This window comes from Dendrobates tinctorius, unplaced genomic scaffold, assembly GCF_039654945.1.
Source record: "Dendrobates tinctorius isolate UK_male_01 unplaced genomic scaffold, ASM3965494v1 ptg000314l, whole genome shotgun sequence".
NCBI classification, from domain to species: domain Eukaryota; kingdom Metazoa; phylum Chordata; class Amphibia; order Anura; family Dendrobatidae; genus Dendrobates; species Dendrobates tinctorius.
Window position 1 is genome coordinate 995,014 of NW_027361981.1, and position 20,137 is coordinate 1,015,150.

Consider the following 20,137-nt stretch of genomic DNA (forward strand, 5'->3'; position numbering starts at 1 on the left):
GGCTGCCCGGTCACCATCATGTGTGAGGCTGCACAGCACCCCCTGCCTGGTGCCACACAGGGCTGTGCCAGTCCTTTCTGGGCCCCCTGTACCTTACTGTGAGCCCTGCTCCGCTGTGACCAACGTCACCCCTCCTCTATACCCTACTGTGAGCCCTGCTCCGCTGTGACCGCCGTCACCCCTCCTCTATACCCTACTGTGAGCCCTGCTCCGCTGTGACCGCCGTCACCCCTCCTCTATACCCTACTGTGAGCCCTGCTCCGCTGTGACCGCCGTCACCCCTCCTCTATACCCTACTGTGAGCCCTGCTCCGCTGTGACCGCCGTCACCCCTCCTCTATACCCTACTGTGAGCCCTGATCTGCTGTGACCGCCGTCACCCCTCCTCTATACCCTACTGTGAGCCCTGCTCCGCTGTGACCGCCGTCACCCCTCCTCTATACCCTACTGTGAGCCCTGATCTGCTGTGACCGCCGTCACCCCTCCTCTATACCCTACTGTGAGCCCTGATCTGCTGTGACCGCCGTCACCCCTCCTCTATACCCTACTGTGAGCCCTGATCTGCTGTGACCGCCGTCACCCCTCCCCTATACCCTACTGTGAGCCCTGCTCCGCTGTGACCAACGTCACCCCTCCTCTATACCCTACTGTGAGCCCTGCTCCGCTGTGACCAACGTCACCCCTCCTCTATACCCTGCTGTGAGCCCTGATCTGCTGTGACCACCGTCACCCCTCCCCTATACCCTACTGTGAGCCTTGCTCCGCTGTGACCAACGTCACCCCTCCTCTATACCCTGCTGTGAGCCCTGATCTGCTGTGACCGCCGTCACCTTTCCTCTATACCCTGCTGTGAGCCCTGCTCCGCTGTGACCGCCGTCACCCCTCCTCTATACCCTACTGTGAGCCCTGCTCCGCTGTGACCGCCGTCACCCCTCCTCTATACCCTACTGTGAGCCCTGCTCCGCTGTGACCGCCGTCACCCCTCCTCTATACCCTACTGTGAGCCCTGCTCCGCTGTGACCGCCGTCACCCCTCCTCTATACCCTACTGTGAGCCCTGCTCCGCTGTGACCGCCGTCACCCCTCCTCTATACCCTACTGTGAGCCCTGCTCCGCTGTGACCGCCGTCACCCCTCCTCTATACCCTACTGTGAGCCCTGCTCCGCTGTGACCGCCGTCACCCCTCCTCTATACCCTACTGTGAGCCCTGATCTGCTGTGACCACCGTCACCCCTCCCCTATACCCTACTGTGAGCCCTGCTCCGCTGTGACCACCGTCACCCCTCCCCTATACCCTACTGTGAGCCCTGCTCCGCTGTGACCAACGTCACCCCTCCTCTATACCCTACTGTGAGCCCTGCTCCGCTGTGACCACCGTCACCCCTCCCCTATACCCTACTGTGAGCCCTGCTCCGCTGTGACCAACGTCACCCCTCTATACCCTGCTGTGAGCCCTGATCTGCTGTGACCGCCGTCACCCCTCCTCTATACCCTGCTGTGAGCCCTGCTCCGCTGTGACCGCCGTCACCCCTCCTCTATACCCTACTGTGAGCCCTGATCTGCTGTGACCACCGTCACCCCTCCCCTATACCCTACTGTGAGCCCTGCTCCGCTGTGACCACCGTCACCCCTGCTCTATACCCTACTGTGAGCCCTGCTCCGCTGTGACCGCCGTCACCCCTCCTCTATACCCTACTGTGAGCCCTGCTCCGCTGTGACCACCGTCACCCCTCCTCTATACCCTACTGTGAGCCTTGCTCCGCTGTGACCGCCGTCACACCTCCTCTATACCCTACTGTGAGCTCTGCTCCGCTGTGACCGCCGTCACCCTCCTCTATACCCTACTGTGAGCCTTGCTCCGCTGTGACCGCCGTCACCCCTCCTCTATACCCTACTGTGAGCCTTGCTCCGCTGTGACCGCCGTCACCCCTCCTCTATACCCTACTGTGAGCCTTGCTCCGCTGTGACCCCGTCACCCCTCCTCTATACCCTACTGTGAGCCCTGCTCCGCTGTGACCACCGTCACCCCTCCTCTATACCCTACTGTGAGCCCTGCTCCGCTGTGACCACCGTCACCACTCCTCTATACCCTACTGTGAGCCCTGCTCCGCTGTGACCTCCGTCACCCCCCCCCTGTACCCTGGTGTGAGCTCTGCTCCGCTGTGACCACTGCCACCCCTCCTCTGTACCCTACTGTGAGCTCTGCTCCTCTGTGATCAACACCACCTATCCCCCTCTGTACCCCAGTGTGAGCTCTGCTATGACCACCGTCACCTCTCCCACTCTGTACCTTGGTGTGAGCCCTGCTCCACTGTAACTTTTGCCACCTCGCCCCTCTGTACCCCGTTATGAGCTCTGCTCCGATGTCACTTCTCCCCCTCTGTACCCTGGTGTGAGCCATCCTACGCTGTGACCACCGTCACCTATATCCCTGTGTACCCTGGTATGAGCCCTGCTCCGCTTTGACCACCACCCCCCTCTGTACCCTTGTGTGAGCCCCGCTCTGCTGTGACCACCGTCAACTATCCACCTCTGTACCCTAGTGTCAGCTCAGCTCTGTAGTTACCACTGCCACCTCTCCCCCTCTGTACCCTGGTGTGAGCCCTACTCTGCTGTGATCACCTCTCCCCCTCTGTACCCTGAGTGAGCCTTGCTCCGCAGTGACCCTCCACCCTGTGACTGAAGTTATACTATATGTTTCTCATATATAGCCGCTCCACCCGGTGCATTCTGTTTTTCTTCTGTTGCCTCCTCTGATCAGTTTGGCGTTCTTTTCCTCCAGCTTCCCAGGTGGCCGCCGCAGTGATAAGTTTGACCCACACCTCATACTCTTTCCTGTGGAGTGGGATACAAAAGACAGAGGGAGGAGTATTGCTGTAGGCTTACAGCTGCGCTCCTTCTGCCGCAATGGCGGCCATCTTTAAGTCGCGAGGAGCAGAGCGCTGATCTGAGTGGAGGAAATGCAGGAGGCAAAGTAAGACCATCAGGCAGGGTGAAAATGCATGAGACGTGTATAGTCACTTTGTAGTTTTATGGTGTAAGGTTATTTTAATATATAAATATATACGGCTTGTATTTTCAAAGGTGCCCGATTCGCTGGATATCGGCGCTGGTCCCGGGAGATGCGGCATATGCTGGATACAGCAGAGGGTTTCCTGTATCTGCTATGTTGTCAGCTGTGTGAGGGGCTTGGATGACTCGCTCATTTCAGTAACTAAACCAGCACCCTTCTTTATCATCTCTGTGGCACAGAAAATGGGGAGGCTGGATACGCCTGAAATGAGAAGTCAGCCAGCCCCCTTCACACAGCAATGATTACAATGCCACATAGGGAAGTCAAGGTCATGTCAGAGGTGGAATTGCTGACAGCAGTGGTATCTGCAGATTAGGGCAACAAACTGTTCTGTGTTGCGTTTTTTTTTTTTGTTTTTTTTTTTAAATATTTTTTTTGTAAACCCCTTCCTGTAGATAGGCACGACTGTACATCCAGATTACAAGTGATCTCAGAAATGGCGCAGGAGTTGTGACCGGAGTCGGCTCTTATCTGGGATGGAGCGGAGTTCCTGCTGCATGTGCAGAGATCCCGGTACTTCAGCCCCTCAGAGATCAGTAGTGACAGTGAGTCAGACAGAGGGCGATCGCTCACTTTGTCAGCCCAAACGATCCGTGGGTTCAAGGCGAGACCTCTGAGTGTTTGAGCTTGTTCACATGGTGCGTGTTTGTGGTGGGTTTTCCATGGTCAAAAATGCTGCACTTTACAGTACCAGCAAAGTAAATGTGATTTCTAAAATCTCATGGACACGCGACTTATTTTTTTTCCTTGCAAATTTGAACCTTAAATAATTTTTCAAGTCGGCAGCGTGTCACTTCTGTCAGCATTTTTCACTCATCCAAATGAATGGGAGGAAAAAAAAAACGTAAAAAAAACAAAAGCATTACATGCCATGGTGTAGAAAAATCTGCTGCAAATGAACATGTGCTGTTGTGTAAAAAAAAAAAAAAAAAATTTTTCCTCTTCGCCACGACAGCACCCACTGAGAGAGGGGATCCGCCCCCGGAACAGGAAACCTACAGAGAGATAAATGGGGCGGTCCCCCTCGCTCCTTCAGTTTTGGTTTCCTGTTCCTGGAAAGGAACCCGCAGAAGAGGATGCCTGGTCTGGTAGCCGCCTGCGTGCAGAATATGAGCAGCAGGGGCCCCAGGACCGGAGGCAGCGTCGGGCGGAGAGGTGTATTCCCCCCCCCCCAGAGCTGGTGTAATGCAGGTGAGGCTGGAGGCGACAGTGGTGCCAAAGCTCACTGGGGGCATGGCTATAATCCCCCCCCCCCCCTAGGGGGTAGACGCATTACTAACGCCATCGGGGCGTACTGAGACCGCGCGCCCCCCCCGAGTGGCAGAAGGGCTTGAGCGTGTGTGCTGAGCGGCGCCGCTGGGAGTCATACCTGCGGCAGGAGAAGGACCCCGTGCGTGGAGGGGGGGCGCAGACGCGCGGTGTTGCCGGCCGCCGCGGGACAACGCCCGCGCATGCGCAGTAGGGGGAGAGAGAGGGAAAAAAAAAAAAAAAATGGACGAAAAAAAAAAAAAAAAAAGAGAGGAGGAGCAGCTATAGCAAAGGCTTTAAAAGGAAGCCACAGACACAGCGCTGGTGCGCAGTCATGTCGTCCTTAGATGACCCAGCTTCGCTCCCATTAGGTCAGCTAGTGGTATCCCCACTTGGCAGTAGACAGAGCAGTGCTACAAGGAGAACCAATAGCACCAGAAAAAGTGGCAGCTCTAGGAAGGAATCCAGTGGACCTTCCAGGCAAGATGAGCCGTTAGAGAAGAAACGTAAGGAAAAGAAGTCGTCCCATGCCTCGCCTCAGCCTGGGTCTCGGACACCGCAGCCGGTAGTTGCTGACGAAATTCACGGGTGAGTGTTTTTTTGGTCAGGATAGATAATTGATAACCTTCTCTTTCTGGTCCATACCCCCTTTAGGCTAAAAGAACAGAGAAGGCGAAACATAGAGAGTGTGCCTTATGTTCGCAGCCCCTCCCGGATGGCCACCCAAAGAGATTATGCCAATCATGTATTGAGGAGGCCTTACAGGAGGAATCCTCACGAAAGAAGGAGGATATCCGGGCAATGATAAGAGAGGAACTACGGGCCTTAGGCAGTTCCAGTAGTCTAGGGGGTCACTCCTCCGTGAGAGAAATACGTTTGCCTAAAGGAGGAGTCTCGCTGGCGTCAAGGTCGCCGTCAGATACCGGAGAACTAGATTCCGATAAGTCCCAGGAATACCTTTCCTCAGAGGACGAGGATCAGACGTGTTTCCCCACGGACAGTATCAGTAATCTTGTGAAGTCTGTCCGAAATACCATGGGGTTGCCGGAGAGTAAGGACCCCAAGACCCCTCAGGACATAATGTTTGCGGGTATTTCCCGTAAAAAGGTCCGAGCATTCCCAGTGGTCCCAGCTGTAAAAGACCTAGTTAAGAGGGAATGGGAGAAACAAGGTCAGAGAACCTTCCTCCCCTTAACGTCAAAGCGTAAGTATCCCTTTGACGATGAGGAGTTAACAGCCTGGTCGAGAGCCCCCAAGGTGGATGCGGCAGTGGCCTCTACCTCCCGTAGATCCTCCTTGCCGGTAGAGGATTCGGGAACTTTGGCTGATTCTTCGGATCGTAAGACCGATACATTCCTCAAAAGATCTTGGGAAGCTTGTACGGCAGCCTTTAAGCCCGCAATAGCAGCCACGTGTACGGCAAGATCAATGTTGGTGTGGCTGAACGACTTGGAGGACAATATTAAAAATGGAGTAGCTAGGAGTAGACTTCTTTCCTCTATATCCCTCATTAAGGGAGCAGCGGCCTTCCTCTCCGACTCCTCCGCGGACTCTCTCCGGTTGTCGGCTAGAGCGGCATGACTGACCAATGCAGGCAGGCGGGCCTTATGGTTGAAGGGGTGGAAAGGAGACACACAAACAAAAACTAGATTGTGTGCTATACCCTGCCAGGGTAAGTACCTGTTTGGTACGGAACTGGATGAGATTTTGACAAAAGCGGGGGAGAGGAAGAAGGGGTTCCCTAACCCGTATGTTCCGTTCAACAGGAGGGCCTACAGGAAGCCGCCGTTCGGTAAAAAGAAGGACTTTAGACCCCAGGACCGCTGGGGAAATAAGGACCCCAAGCAGAGAGGCAACCTATTCGGGAAACGTCCCTTCAGGGGAGACAGATCCCGATAAAACCGTTACACCGGTAGGTGGCAGGCTATTAAGATTCAGCCGCCAATGGATGAAGGTGACATCAAACCCGTGGGCCTTAAATATTGTGTCATCAGGCCTAAAATTAGAATTTGTTCGGTATCCACCGAACTCCTGCCTATTGACTTCTATGAAGTCCCGATCACAGCAGGAAGCACTGGAGATGGAGATTGCAGTACTGCTAACTAAACAGGTCCTAGTAGAGGTCCCAGACGACGAAATAGGGATGGGCTTTTATTCTCCTCTATTTTTAGTCCCAAAACCAGATGGCTCTTACAGGACTATAATAAATTTAAAGAAACTTAATACCTTCCTAAGACTGAGGTCGTTTAAGATGGAGTCGATTAAGTCTGCAATAAAGCTTTTGTTTCCCAGGTGTTATATGGCAGTCTTGGACCTAAAGGACGCCTACTACCATCTCCCCATATATCGAGGGCACCAGAGGTTCCTGCGGGTAGCAGTCTGGTTCAAAGGTCGGATTCAGCATTTCCAGTTTGTGGCAATGCCATTCGGGCTATCCATGGCTCCTCGGGTATTTACCAAATTAATGCTGGAAGTAATGTCGTATGTAAGGCTGAATGACACCTTAGTTGTCCCTTACTTAGACGACCTGCTCATAGTGGGGAATTCTGTTACACAGTGTGAAGCAAGAATAGCTAGGATTATCTCATCCCTACAAACACTGGGTTGGCTAATTAACTGGGAAAAGTCCAGACTAGTGCCTGTGACCTGTCAGAGGTTTTTGGGTCTGCAAGTGGACTCCGTAACTGAGGAGTGCTTTCTGCCGAACGCCAAAGTAATGGCCATAATCGATAAGATACAGAATGCTACAGGAAGACCTGTAATATCATTGAGACAGGGCATGTCCTTGCTGGGGTCTCTGATATCGTGCATTCCAGCGGTGCAATGGGCTCAGTTCCACTCCAGAGTACTACAGTGGGCTATTCTGCAGGAGACAGACTGCAGGGGCGGCTGGAAGGGAAGATGTCCCTATCGCCCGAGGTGGTTGAATCCCTAAAATGGTGGTTAATTCCTTCCAATCTATCGAAGGGAGTACAGTGGTGGGTGACTCCCTCCAAAGTACTCACCACGGATGCCAGCCCCTTAGGTTGGGGAGCCCACCTAGAGGAGCACATGGTACAAGGCTGGTGGCGTGAGAATGAAATAGAGGCCTCCTCTAATCTAAAGGAGCTGACAGCGATTTTTTTTACGCGATATCTCACTTTCTCCCGCAGTTAAGGGGCACCCACATAAAGATCCAGACAGACAATACCACCGCAGTGGCCTATATAAATCGGCAAGGAGGCACGCGGTCAATGCAACTGATGTCTATCGCGGGAAAGATCCTGGAGATGGCCGAGGTCCATCTTCTCTCCTTGTCAGCGCTCCATATAAGAGGAGTAGACAACTCCCGAGCAGACTATCTCAGTCGCCAGGCCCTATACCAGGGAGAGTGGGTCCTCAGCAGAGACGTCTTCGAAATGATAGCGTCAGAATGGGGCAGACCGGAGATAGACCTATTCGCAACCAGAGCCAACAGGCGCGTAAAAAGGTTTGCTTCTCTCTACAGGTCGGACAACCCAGACATTCTAGATGCCCTCCAAGCACCCTGGGCATTCCAACTAGCCTATGCCTTCCCTCCAATGGTGCTACTACCAACAGTAGTCAGGAAAATAAGACAGGAGAGGGCGAGGGTCATCTTGATAGCCCCGTTTTGGCCAAAAAGACCGTGGTTTTCATGGCTGAGAGCCATGTCGGTAACCGACCCGTGGATCCTGCCGCTGCACCAGAATCTTCTCTCGCAGGGACCCTGCTACCATCCACAGGCCAAAGCCCTGCACCTAGCGGCCTGGAATTTGATAGGGAGCTACTGAGGCAGAAGGGTTTCTCAAAAAACCTAATCAATACCCTGCTACAAAGCAGGAAGGAGTCCACGACAAAAATATATGCTAAAGTGTGGAGGAAGTTCCTGGCCTTCCACCCAACAAAACTAGCTGGTGAAGTACCCATTACGGCCATTCTAGAGTTTCTACAAAAAGGCCGAGAACTGAGACTCTCAGTAAACACTCTTAAGGTCCACGTGTCAGCCCTAGGAGCCCTGTTTAACTATAACGTGGCAGCAAATAAATGGGTGACTCGGTTTATCTCAGCTTGTCAACGAGCAGAACCGGTGCATGTGCCTCGGCTACCAGCGTGGAACCTTACTCTAGTTTTGGATGCCTTCACTCAGGCACCATTTGAGCCCATAAGCTCAGCATCAGTGAAGTGCCTCTCATTGAAAACGGCTATGCTGGTGGCCTTAGTATCGGCCAGGAGAGTGAGTGATCTTCATGCTCTATCAGTAGACCCACCGTTCCTGTTAACAACACGAGACAGTCTCATTTTAAAGACGGACCCGTCCTACCTGCCCAAACGGGCAACTAAATTTCATAGGTCTCAAGAGATATGCCTACCTTCATTCTATGAGAACCCGTCAACACAGGAAGAGGAGAAATATCACACCTTAGATGTGAAAAGAGCCGTGCTAGCCTATCTAGATAGGACCAGTCCCTGGAGGCAGAGTAGGTCTCTTTTTGTCTCATTCCAGGGCAGCAGGAAGGGGTCTGCAGTTACATCAGGCACGATATCCAGATGGATTAGAGATGCGATCACAATGGCGTATCTGACAAAAGGAGAAGACCCTCCACTGGGGATTAAGGCGCACTCCACTAGAGCCATATCATCCTCCTGGGCCGAGAGGGCGAACGTCCCAATTGAACAAATATGTAAGGCTGCAACCTGGTCTTCTCCGTCTACCTTTTATAGTCACTATAGACTAGATTTGTCCTCTACCGAGGATCTAACTTTTGGTAGATCAGTCCTTAACACGGTGTGCCCGCCCAAGTGATTATCTCTGGAAATCTCTCAGTGGGTGCTGTCGTGGCGAAGAGGAAAAACCGGATTACTTACCGGTAATACTCTTTTGTAGAGTCCACGACAGCACCCGCTCACTTCCCTCCCGTAAGAATTTTTCACACATGGGTCTCCTTGGTGGTGGAGATTGTGATTTAAGTTAGATATGTGATTAAACTTAGTAAACATAAAACTACCTAGGGGTAAGATAGATGAATTGCCCAAATAAATTGACTAAAACATGTATGGCGGTTCCTCTGTTGTTCTCGGTAACACAAACTGAGGGAGCGAGGGGGACCGCCCCATTTATCTCTCTGTAGGTTTCCTGTTCCGGGGGCGGATCCCCTCTCTCCGTGGGTGCTGTCGTGGACTCTACAAAAGAGTATTACCGGTAAGTAATCCGGTTTTTTTTTTTTTAGTGCAAAACAAACACTAGAGCCTCCAAATCAGTTTTAATAATAAAAATGGTTTATTTGTAAACAAAAAAAAACACAACCCTCACCTAAAAGATATATTTGAGATTGTGCGCAATGACTCAAACTATAGTAATATATTTTTTACCCCTTACTGTGGACGCCCTTGAAAAATAGCAAATGAAAAACAATGTCAGAATTGCTGTTTTTGTTAATTTTGGATTAAAAAAAAATTAAATACAAAGTGTTGAAAAAGCTGTATGTATTCTAATATGTACCGATAAAAACTACAGCTTGTTACACAAACCCAGCCTTGAGGCGGCTCTGTAGACAGTAAAAGTAAAAAAGAATGAAAGTGATCCAAAAGTGGAATGTACCGAAAACTACATCTAGTCCTTAGAAAACAGTCGCACAGCTCCGTCGACTGAAAAATAAGAACATTTTGGATACCAGAATTTGTTGATGCCGCAAAAAAAAAGTAGAAGTTAAATTTGAAAGGAGTTTAAAAAAAATACAAAATATAAGAATCTATTTTTTGTTATTTTCCTCCCATAATGTGTTCTAGAAAGGGATTTAGAAGCTGCAGGTACCACAAAATGGCACCAATAAGAACTACAACTTCTCATACAAAAAATAATCCTTCAGACAGCTCCGCTAATGGGAGACTGTAATCATTGTTTATGGTGACCAAAAAACAAACGTTTAACTCAGTGTCTTTTAATTGTACAAAAGTAATAAAATGATGAAGCCATAGAAACTTGAAGTCGTCATAATTGTGCTGTCCCATAGTCGGGAGCGCTCGTTCGGCCGAGCTCCTGTGTCTTCTATGGGAAAGCTGCTGCCAGTATCTCGGTAAATTCCAGCTCCACATCTCTCCTGACCCAATGGAGAACTTTAGAGCAAACCTACACTGTCACAAGACATTGATAATGGAGCAGGACTCCGCCGTATCATATTTCTACATCAGTGTAGTAAGGCCCCGTCACACATAGCGACTCACCAGCGATCCCGACAACTATATCATCGTGTCAGGATCGCTGGTGAGCAGTCACACAGACAGCTTCACCAGCGACGCCGAGCACGCGGCGTCGCTGTGTACCTTAGTTACCAGCGCGCTGATGCAGGGAGCTGGTAACTAAGGTACACATTGGGTATCTAAGTGACGCACGTCCCTTAGATACCCGATGTGTACATTAGTTACCAGCTGATCGCTGGTCTCCAGCCTGTCACATGCAGCGATGCGTGCTGGTCAGCGGGAGACCAGCGATCAAAGAAATGTCCAGGGCTTTCCAAGAGCTTTCAGCGATACCGGCATGGGGTCCGGTCGCTGGTCAGTGTCACACACAGCGATCTTGCTGGTGAGATCGCTGTTGTGTCACAAAACTTGTGACTCAGCAGCGATCTCGCTAGCGAGATTGCTATGTGTGATGGGGCCCTTACTAGCGATTTGTGCTGATAACCTGCCGCGTGGACGGCTGGAATTCTGTGCTGCGGGCGGCTTTATACTATATAGCATCCTTTTTCTTCTTGGCCGCTGTCTACAGGACGGGAGCGAGTGCTGTAAGATCCTATGATGATCACACTCCCACTGGAAACGAGTCCAGCAGCGAGAGAAAATGATTGCTTGCTTAGTGTAACCCACAGCACCGGAAAAGTATTATAATGAGAAGTCTTGCTCTATAATTTTTTTATGAGAGCGTACATGTGCTTTTAAATTCTTCCTTTGCCCCAGGTTAGGAGTTGTCTTGGGGCCTGAACTGACCCTGGTGACATTGCATCACATCATACATTTGCATTTTTTTTTAAAGGGTCATTCTATAGGATAGAAAGCTGTGGGCAGCGCCCAACTATTTCCACCAGTCACACAGATAATGAAGAGGTTGAGCATGTGCAGCTCCTCTCTATTGAAGTCTGGGCTCTTCATGTTCTCAGTGCACTGGACCCAGGTAATGATAGAGGAGGATGACCTATCTTGTGAATAATGCTCCACCGCTGTGTGTGCCTTTTGTGGGAAAGTGCTAATACTTTAATAGAGGCTGTCTGACACAGATCTCCTCAAACATCTCAACTGATTGGTTACGACTGTTCACATGACCACATCAAATAGACAAGGAACCGTGTTATCTCTTTTGGCCAATCCGATGGAAGTAAGCGTTGTTTCTAAATTTTATTTTATTTATCGGTAGTACACATGAAAAAATAAACTTTGTCATATATCTTATCAGAGAATGATCATTTCCCTAATTCTCAATTCCCATGTAAAATGTGTATTCAGTGAAGACAGAATGTTCCATGTAGGAGATGGCAGCAGCAGGTGCTCAGAATGTTCTACATGGAGGAGAGGCCTTTATAGGCACCAACTGTCGTCATCTATCTCCGTAATGGGAAAATCTGTCTTCACTGAATTTTACCCATGAATTGAAAATTTTGAGAATGAATGAGCAGTCCTGGCATAGAAAGGAAATAAGGATTTCTCTGGTATATTCCAAATTATATTTTCATGTTTTGCTTTATAAAATAACAATTAAAACGTCTTGAACTTGGCGTGCATTACAATAACAACTGGGGTCATGCCGTCCGTTTAACAGCACTGCGATAGCTATGCTCAATCCCTATCTCATTCTAGGGTGTGCCAAATTCTTAGGATCAGTGGGGGGTTGTTGGGTCCGGCCCCCCACACATGTTGAAGTACCGGCATATCCTGGTGATATGCTCTCACTTTGTAAGATACACATACCCCTATAAACTTGGCTTTCCAGACTCCTCAATAACACGCTGCCTAGCCATACGTTTCTTCATCTTTTTAATCCTATGTTTCTTCTTAAAGATGATTTGTCATGTAGTATTTTTGTTAGATTTCTGAATGACATATTAATATAGGTAGCCATACTGGTTGTCTTTTGGCTTGAAGTAAAGGTGCCTATACACTATGGATAGCTGTTGTTCATCTGACCGCTGTCTCTAGAGATGTCTCCATGCACATGCATGCTCAGATCGTCTGAGCTTGGATGAGTTTTGGATTGTCACAGGGTTGTGGGCTGATGCCAGACGGCTGTGATGATTGTAAAGTTACGGTACTTAAAGGGAATCTGTCACCTCATTTTTGGCCTATAAGATGTGGCCACCGCCATCAGGGGCTTTTCTACAGCATTCTATAATGCTTTAGATAAGCCCCCGATGTAACCTGAAAAATAAGAAAAACGAGTTAGATTATACTCATCCCTGGGTCGGTCCGATGGGTGTCGTGGTCTGGCGCCTCCCATTTTCTAGCGATGACATCCTCCTCCTTACTTATGCTGCGGCTCCTGTGCAGGCATACTATATCTGCTCTTTTGAGGGCAGAGTAAAGTACTGCAGTGCACAGTCGCCGCACTTATTTGACTTTTCCGGGGCCTGCCCACGAATTAGTAATGGAGAGGCGTCTATAATGCACCTATCCATTGCAAATCCTATAGTTGTATGGTAAATAAAAATGCATCTTGGCACTATCCAGGATGAAAACAGTTTTATCCCCCAGACATGGATTATGGCGTGGGACAGAACGACGGACAGGTATGGTATATTGTTTATTTTACTTTTATTACAGGAGAACGAGGGCTTTGGTGGAATTAGGTGTTTTAAATAAAAATGGAAAACTGTTTAGTCTTACAGTATTTCAAATAAAGGACTTTATTCTGGCTGTGTTTATTTACCATACAACTATAGGATTTGTAATGGATAGGTGCATTATAGACGCCTCTCCATTACTAATTCGTGGGCTTCATGTCACCTGACAATACACAGGTGACATCAACCCCACAAATATGAACCCCATACTCCAATCTGCCGCTCCTGCTTTAGCTGTTATTAGGGACAACAGGTGTCTGATGATGGGAGCTGTAGTCCCATCAGATGACACCAGAGACTGGAGGTAAGCTTTATACCTCCGATCACAGCTGCGTGCTCCTGCTGTCTTTTGTCAGCGTTGGAACCGCTGCTCTCTGACCGGCGGGGATGATTTCCCCGCCGATGAGTAGCGGTGTTTGCCGCGCTGCCATGCACATGACAGCATGACAAACACTCAGTGTTCGGACAACCAAACCCGAACAGTAAGATGGATTTCCTGGTGAAGTCCGTGTTTGATGTCCATGCTCGAACAGTAGGTGTTCGGTATGGATACCGAACTTTACTGTTCGGGTTCGCCCATCTCTATTCATCTCAGCATATGATTATCTTAGAACTAATTTAGAGTTTGATATACAGTAAAGATGCATAAAGCTTACGCAAAAGCTTTAGGCTGGTGTAGAAAAAATGCTGAAATTTAAGAGTGCTTTCAAAACTAAATAGTCTAGGTAATTTTTATACGTTAACATAATGCTAAATACATGTAAAAAAGAGTAATATAAATTACATCAATGTTTGGTGTCTCCACTAGTGATGAGCGAGTGTATGCTCGTTACTTGAGTTTTCTGAGCATGCTCGGGTGTCCTCCCGAGTATTTTGGCTTGCTTGGAGATTTAGTTTGTGTCTCCGCAGCTGCATGATTTGCGGCTGCTAGACAGGCTGAATACACGTGGGGGGTTGCCTGTTTGTTAGGGAATCCCCACATGTATTCAGCCTGTCTAGCAGCCGCAAATCATGCAGCTGCAGCAACAGAAACTAAATCTCAGAGCACGCCAAAATACTTGGAGATCACCCTAGTATGCTCAGGATAACCCGAGTAATGAGTATACTCGCTCATCACTAGTCACCAGTGGCGGATCTTAATAGGGGCGGATGGGGCGGTCGCCCCAGGCCCAAGGTTTTTTGGGGGCCCAGGGCAGGGGCCAATCCGGTCGGCATCTGTGTGAGCCGCCGCCGCCCAGTGGCGTAGGAAGGGGGTTGCGGTCCGTTCCAGGCGGCACGTGTGTGGGGGCGGCGGGGCACGGCAGGAGTAGAAATTCCTCCTCTCTGTGCTGTGGGACTCGGGAGAGAAGCGTGGTGGCGGCCGGCCGAGGCACAGTGAGGAGAGAAGAGGACTGAGTATTAGCAGGAGATTTTGGCAGCGGCTAGCGCAGGTGGGTCACGGGTCACTCACCATTTGGGAGGAGGATGCTCTCTGCCTCTCCCCAGCCTCCCTCCATGCTCAGTCAGCTGCTGAGCTCTCCCTGCGGGCGGCTTCCTTCCTCAGTGTCACACAAGAGTCACTCACACACACAGCAGCCAGGCAGTCGCAGGCAGCCTGTGTAAGGCTGTGTGCACACACTGCGGATTTTGCTGCGGTTCCGCAGCGGTTTTTGACATGTCAATTCTTTCTGCGGATTCTCCTGCGGTTTGCCATCTCCTCTATTGAGGAGATGAAAAACCGCAGGGCAAAACCGCAGAGCAATCCGCAGGTAAAACCACAGGTATTTTGACCTGCGGTTTCACCTGCGGATTTTACAAAATCCGCGCGGATGAATCCGCACCTAATCCGTAGCGTGTGCACACAGCCTAAGTGTAACTTATATGTTAACACAAAAAAATGGAGTGAAAGTCCAAAATATTTTAGAAACGTAAGAAATTTATTTGAGGAACAACACCGTTATCCCGTGCTAAAGTGCTTACCCATCATGTGCTCCAGGACAAGTGCAGCGTGGCGGCGCTGCACTTGTCCTGGAGGCTGGAGCACATGATGGGTAAGCACTTTAGCATGGGATAACGGGGTTTTTCCTCAGGGTGCGCACCTGGGTTCTTCCCTACACTTTGTGTCCCGGTTTTATGGCCCATCATTACAAGAAGCACTTGGCTCCTTTTCACTTAATATTATATGGACAGGACAATTAACAGCTGATATTACCCGATTCCTTCATTGTAGATGTTGTTTATAATTGTCAGTACGATTTTTATGTATAATAAATTTCTTACGTTTCTAAAATATTTTGGACTTTCACTCAATTTTTTTGTGTTAACATGTTATGTGGGAGTGTCCATTATCGATCCCCCTTTGAGTCGTAATTTTACAAATGGTGACTCGCCTGGGGTACATTGCGAATTGTTCCATTTGGTATTGTTTTATTTATATATATATATATATATATATATATATATATATATATATATATATATATGTGTAACTTATACTGCGGCCAGGGGCAGAGGAGGCGGAGCTGAGCCTGCACATTACTGTCTGTGCTGCCTGGGAGCACTGTCGCAGGCAGTGTGTCAGAAATGAATGTCTGTCTGTGACTGTGTGATTAATCATTAACATCCCTAACCAGTAGCCGGCCAGGCCGGTACCCCCTCCCAAGTGCGGCCATTTTATTCCTTTCCAGACCCCGCATCCGAGCAGGCCATTCAGCGCCCGGGGGGCGCCAAATTCGGGAACAGCCGATTTAATATTATTTATATTGTTTGACCATACAATACAATTTCTTGTGAGAAAAAAGTAATTTTTCTTTGTTTTTATGGTCTAATAAATGTTACAATTTGTATACCTAAAAATCAGCATATGCAGTGTTTTTGTGAGAAGAGCCACAAAATTTTGACAGAAAATGTTTTCCTGGGAAGTGGGGTACAGGGGCCCAGGTTTTATGAACAGCCCCGGGCCCATAGTCCACTTAATCCGCCACTGCTAGTCACTACCCTTCTCCTTCAGAACAGGATCAAAGAATCAATTATTCGAGATACAATTACACACAGTTTTTGAGGGAACTCATCAGGGAGGTTGTTCCAAACATCTTGGAGAACTGACATCAGATCTTCTTTGGATGTCGCTTGTGCAAAACCTTCTGTCTCCATGGAATCCCATACAACTTGATGTTGCGATCAGGGATCTGTGGGGCCATATCACTTCCAGGACTCGTGGGTTCTTTAAACTGAAGACACATTTTGGCATTGGCTGTAGCTAATCAGTCGCCTCCTTGATTATATTATATGATGGATAATTATCTGCCTGAATATACTATATCACAAACATAAGTACAACCCTCACATTTTTGTAAATATTTTATCTTTTCACAGATATGAGACTTTGGTACAATGTAAAAGCTTATATACTAGTAGCAGTGTAAATTTAAGCTCTCTAAATATCTCAACACAGTCATTAATGTCTAAACCACTGACCACAAATGAGTTCACTTTACTAAGTGAAAATGTCCAAATTGTGCCCAAAGTGTCAATATTTTGTGTGGTCATTGTTATTTTTAAGCACTGCCATAACACTCTCAGAACCCCGGAGTTCACTAGAGCTTCACCGGTTGCTACTGGAGTTTTCCTTCATGACGACAACACAGAGCTGGAGGATGTTGGAGACCTTGCTCTCATCCACCTTTCGTTTGAGGATGTCCCACAGATGCTCAATAGAGTGCAGGTCTGGAGACATGGTGGGCCAGTCCAGCACCTTTACCCTCAGTTTCTTTACCAAGGCAGTGGTGGTCTTGGAGGTGTGTTTGGGATCGTTATGTTCCAATACTTCCCTGCGGCCCAGTTTCCGAAGGGAGGGGATCATGCTCTCCTTTCAGTATGTCACAGTATTTGTCATTTATGGTACCCTCCATGAACTGTAGCTCCCCACAGCTGGCAGCGCTCATGCAGCCTACAGCCATAGCTCTCCCACCACCATGCTTGACTGTAGGTAGGACACATTTCTCTTTGTACTGCTCACCTGGTTGCCACCACACGCTTGACACCATTTTTTCCAAATAAATTTATCTGTTTCATCAGACCACTGGGCATGTTTCCAGTAATTCATGTCCTTAGTCTACTTGTCTTCAGCAAATTATTTTTAGGCTTTCTTGCGCATGATCTTTAGAAGGGGCCTCCTTCTGGGATGACAGCCATGTAGACCAATTCCATGCAGTGTGCGGCGTATGGTCTGAGCGCTGACATGTGAACCCACCATCCCTTTAACCTCTGCAACAATGCTGGCAGCATTCATATTTCTGTTTTAAAAAGACAACCTCCAGGATATGATGCGGAGCACGTGCAGTCAACTCCTTTGGTCAATCATGGCGAGGCCTGTTCTGAGTGGAATTTGTCTTGTTAGGCTATGTGCACACGGCGCAGATTCACCCGCGGATTTTTCCTCGCTGATTTTGCACAATCCGCAGGTCAAAAGACCTTCGGTTTACCTGCGGATTAGGCTGTGGTTTTGCCCTGCGGTTTCTCACCTCCACAATGGAGGAGATGGCAAACCGCAGCGGAATCCGCAGAAAAGAATGACATGTCAATTCTTTCTGCGGATTTGAAACCGCAGGCAAATCCACGCGGAAATATCCGCACCGTCTGCACAGCGGTTTCATTTTTCAATAGGCTAGAATGGTACTGTACATCTGCTCCGGATCCGCAGGGCCAAATCCGCAGCAGAATCCGCACGTGTGCACATAGCCTAAAACTACCGTATGGTCTTGGCCACCGTGCTGCAGCTCAGTGTCAGCGTGTTGGCAATCATCTTATAGCCTAGACCAGTGTTCCCAACTCCAGTCCTCAAGAGCAACCAACAGGTCAGGTTTTAAGGATTTCTTTAGTATCGCTAAGGTGGTGGAATTATTTCCTGTACAGGTGAGCAGATCTCACCCGTGCAATTTTAAGGGAAATCGTGAAAGCATGACCTGTTGGTGGCTCTTGAGGACTGGAGTTGGGGAACACTGGCCTTAGACCATCTTTATATATAGGAACAATTTTTTTTGAGATCCTCAGTTTTTTGCCATGAGGCGCCATGTTGAGCTTCTAGTGACCAGTATGAGAGTGTGAGAGCGATAACACCAAATGTAACACACCTGCTCCCCATTCATACCTGAGACTTTGTAACGCTAATGAGTCACATGACACCGGGTGGGGAAAATGGCTATTTTGGGCACAATTTGGCCATTTTCATTTAAGTGTGCACTCCCTTTTATTGCCAGCGGATTAGACATTAATGGCTGTGGGTTGAGTTACAGTATTTAGAAGGCACACCAAATTTACACTGTTATACAAGCTGTTCACTAACTATTTTACATTGTATCAGAGTGCCATATTATCAGTGCTGTCTGGTGAAATGATGTAATAAAATGTTTACAAATTGAGGGGTGTACTCACTTTTCATATACTGTATATCACCATTAAAGGGGTTGTCCGGGCTTTTCACATAATCTCAGTACATATCTGGGCTGCAGAATGGTGACAATAAGTAATTTACCTTCTGTCCCCAGTTTGAGGGTTTTCTAGATATCACTCTCTTGCTTCTGATCAGAACGTCCAAGGGGGGTGTGTTCTGGCATTGAAATGAGAACTGGTCGTTTCCTCCTACTCTACTAAAAACCTGCCCTCTATAGCAACAACCCCACCCTCCATAGCAACAGGCCCTCCACTCCGCATGAACAAGCCCTCCTCACACAGTAACAAATCCTCCCCCTCTAGCAGCCTCAGTGCAGAGAGCAGAACCACCCAGCTGCTCCTCCCCAAGACACACACTGAACAGTGATCTATGGAAAGTGAAACTCTAGTGAGGAGGGAAAATCGTCCTGTATTCTGGGCCACTCCATGATTACAATACATAACGCACTCATTATCGGTGATTCCTTCCCTCAGTGTCCCAGGCTGCTGGCAGTGATGGGGCTCGGCTGCTGGCAGCAGTGAGAACAGACTGTGTGATGGCAGTGATGGGGGTCAGCAGCTTCTAATCTGCACAGGGGATGGCAGTCACTGATGTAATCTGTTTTGTGACAAAGCCTCTGCTGTGTGAATGAGACAGCTCTATGTCACTGATGTCTTCACACAGCAGCAGATTTGGTGCAGTGTATGTGTGAGCATGTCTGTTTGGTATACAGCCTGCAGCAGCCATCTATTGTGTATACAGCTTGCAGCAGACATCTATTGTGTATACAGCCTGCAGCAGCCGTCTATTGGGTATACAGCCTGCAGCAGTCTCTATAGTGTTTACAGCCAGCAACAATCTATATTGTGTATGTGTAATATATATAGATTATGCTGGAATGGAGGCAGAGCTGGAGTGGAGGATGGGCGGCATCTCCAGGAGACCCGAATATGTTGTCACTAAGGGACCCTGAAATTTCGAGTGTCAGCCCTGAAGGGATGAGAGCATAGATGGAAGAAGACATCAAGGTGGCGAGAGCACAGAGGGGAGAAGACAGCACAGGGGAAGAGCACACAGGGGGAGACAGCACAAAGGAGAGAGCACATGAGGGGAGAAGACAGCACAGGAAGAAGAGAGAGCGGACAGGGTGAAAGACAGCTCCACAGAGCTCACCCCATCGTGACATCACTGCCCTCCTGATGCAATCACATCGGGCCCACATCTAGTGTATATATTATACACATATATCTACTATAGACTTGCATTAGGTGCTATATATAGTTTTCATTACACAATATACAATTATCTACAAGGAGTATGGCATGGAACATGTAATGGCCCTATCTATTACCATTGTGGATGTGATGTAGATTATGCTGCTTTCACAAATACAGGATCACTGCTGTGTTCTTTCCAATGCTGGAATGATGATAAAGATGAGTGCTGGTGCAGTTCACTGACAGCCAATGAGTGGGCAGTGGGTGGTGCTGGTCACTGGAGCTTGGTGGAGCTTCACACATACACTGCACCAAATCTGCTGCTGTGTGAAGACATCAGTGACATAGAGCTGTCTCATTCAC

At 48.7% G+C, this 20,137-nt stretch overlaps 1 protein-coding gene across 3 annotated transcripts in view; it reads left to right on the top strand.

The window, feature by feature from the left end:
• The window catches only part of UBE2K (ubiquitin conjugating enzyme E2 K), a 70,817-nt gene that overhangs the window by 348 nt on the left and 50,332 nt on the right, over window positions 1–20,137 (top strand). The window contains exon 1 of one of the 3 annotated variants that reach the window (XR_012227055.1): window positions 2–9,519. The exons of the other annotated variants lie outside the window; for them this stretch is intronic. The gene's annotated coding sequence lies outside the window, so the exon portion shown is untranslated. Of the gene's footprint in view, window position 1; window positions 9,520–20,137 lie in introns of those variants that run through there. 3 annotated transcript variants of the gene reach the window in all.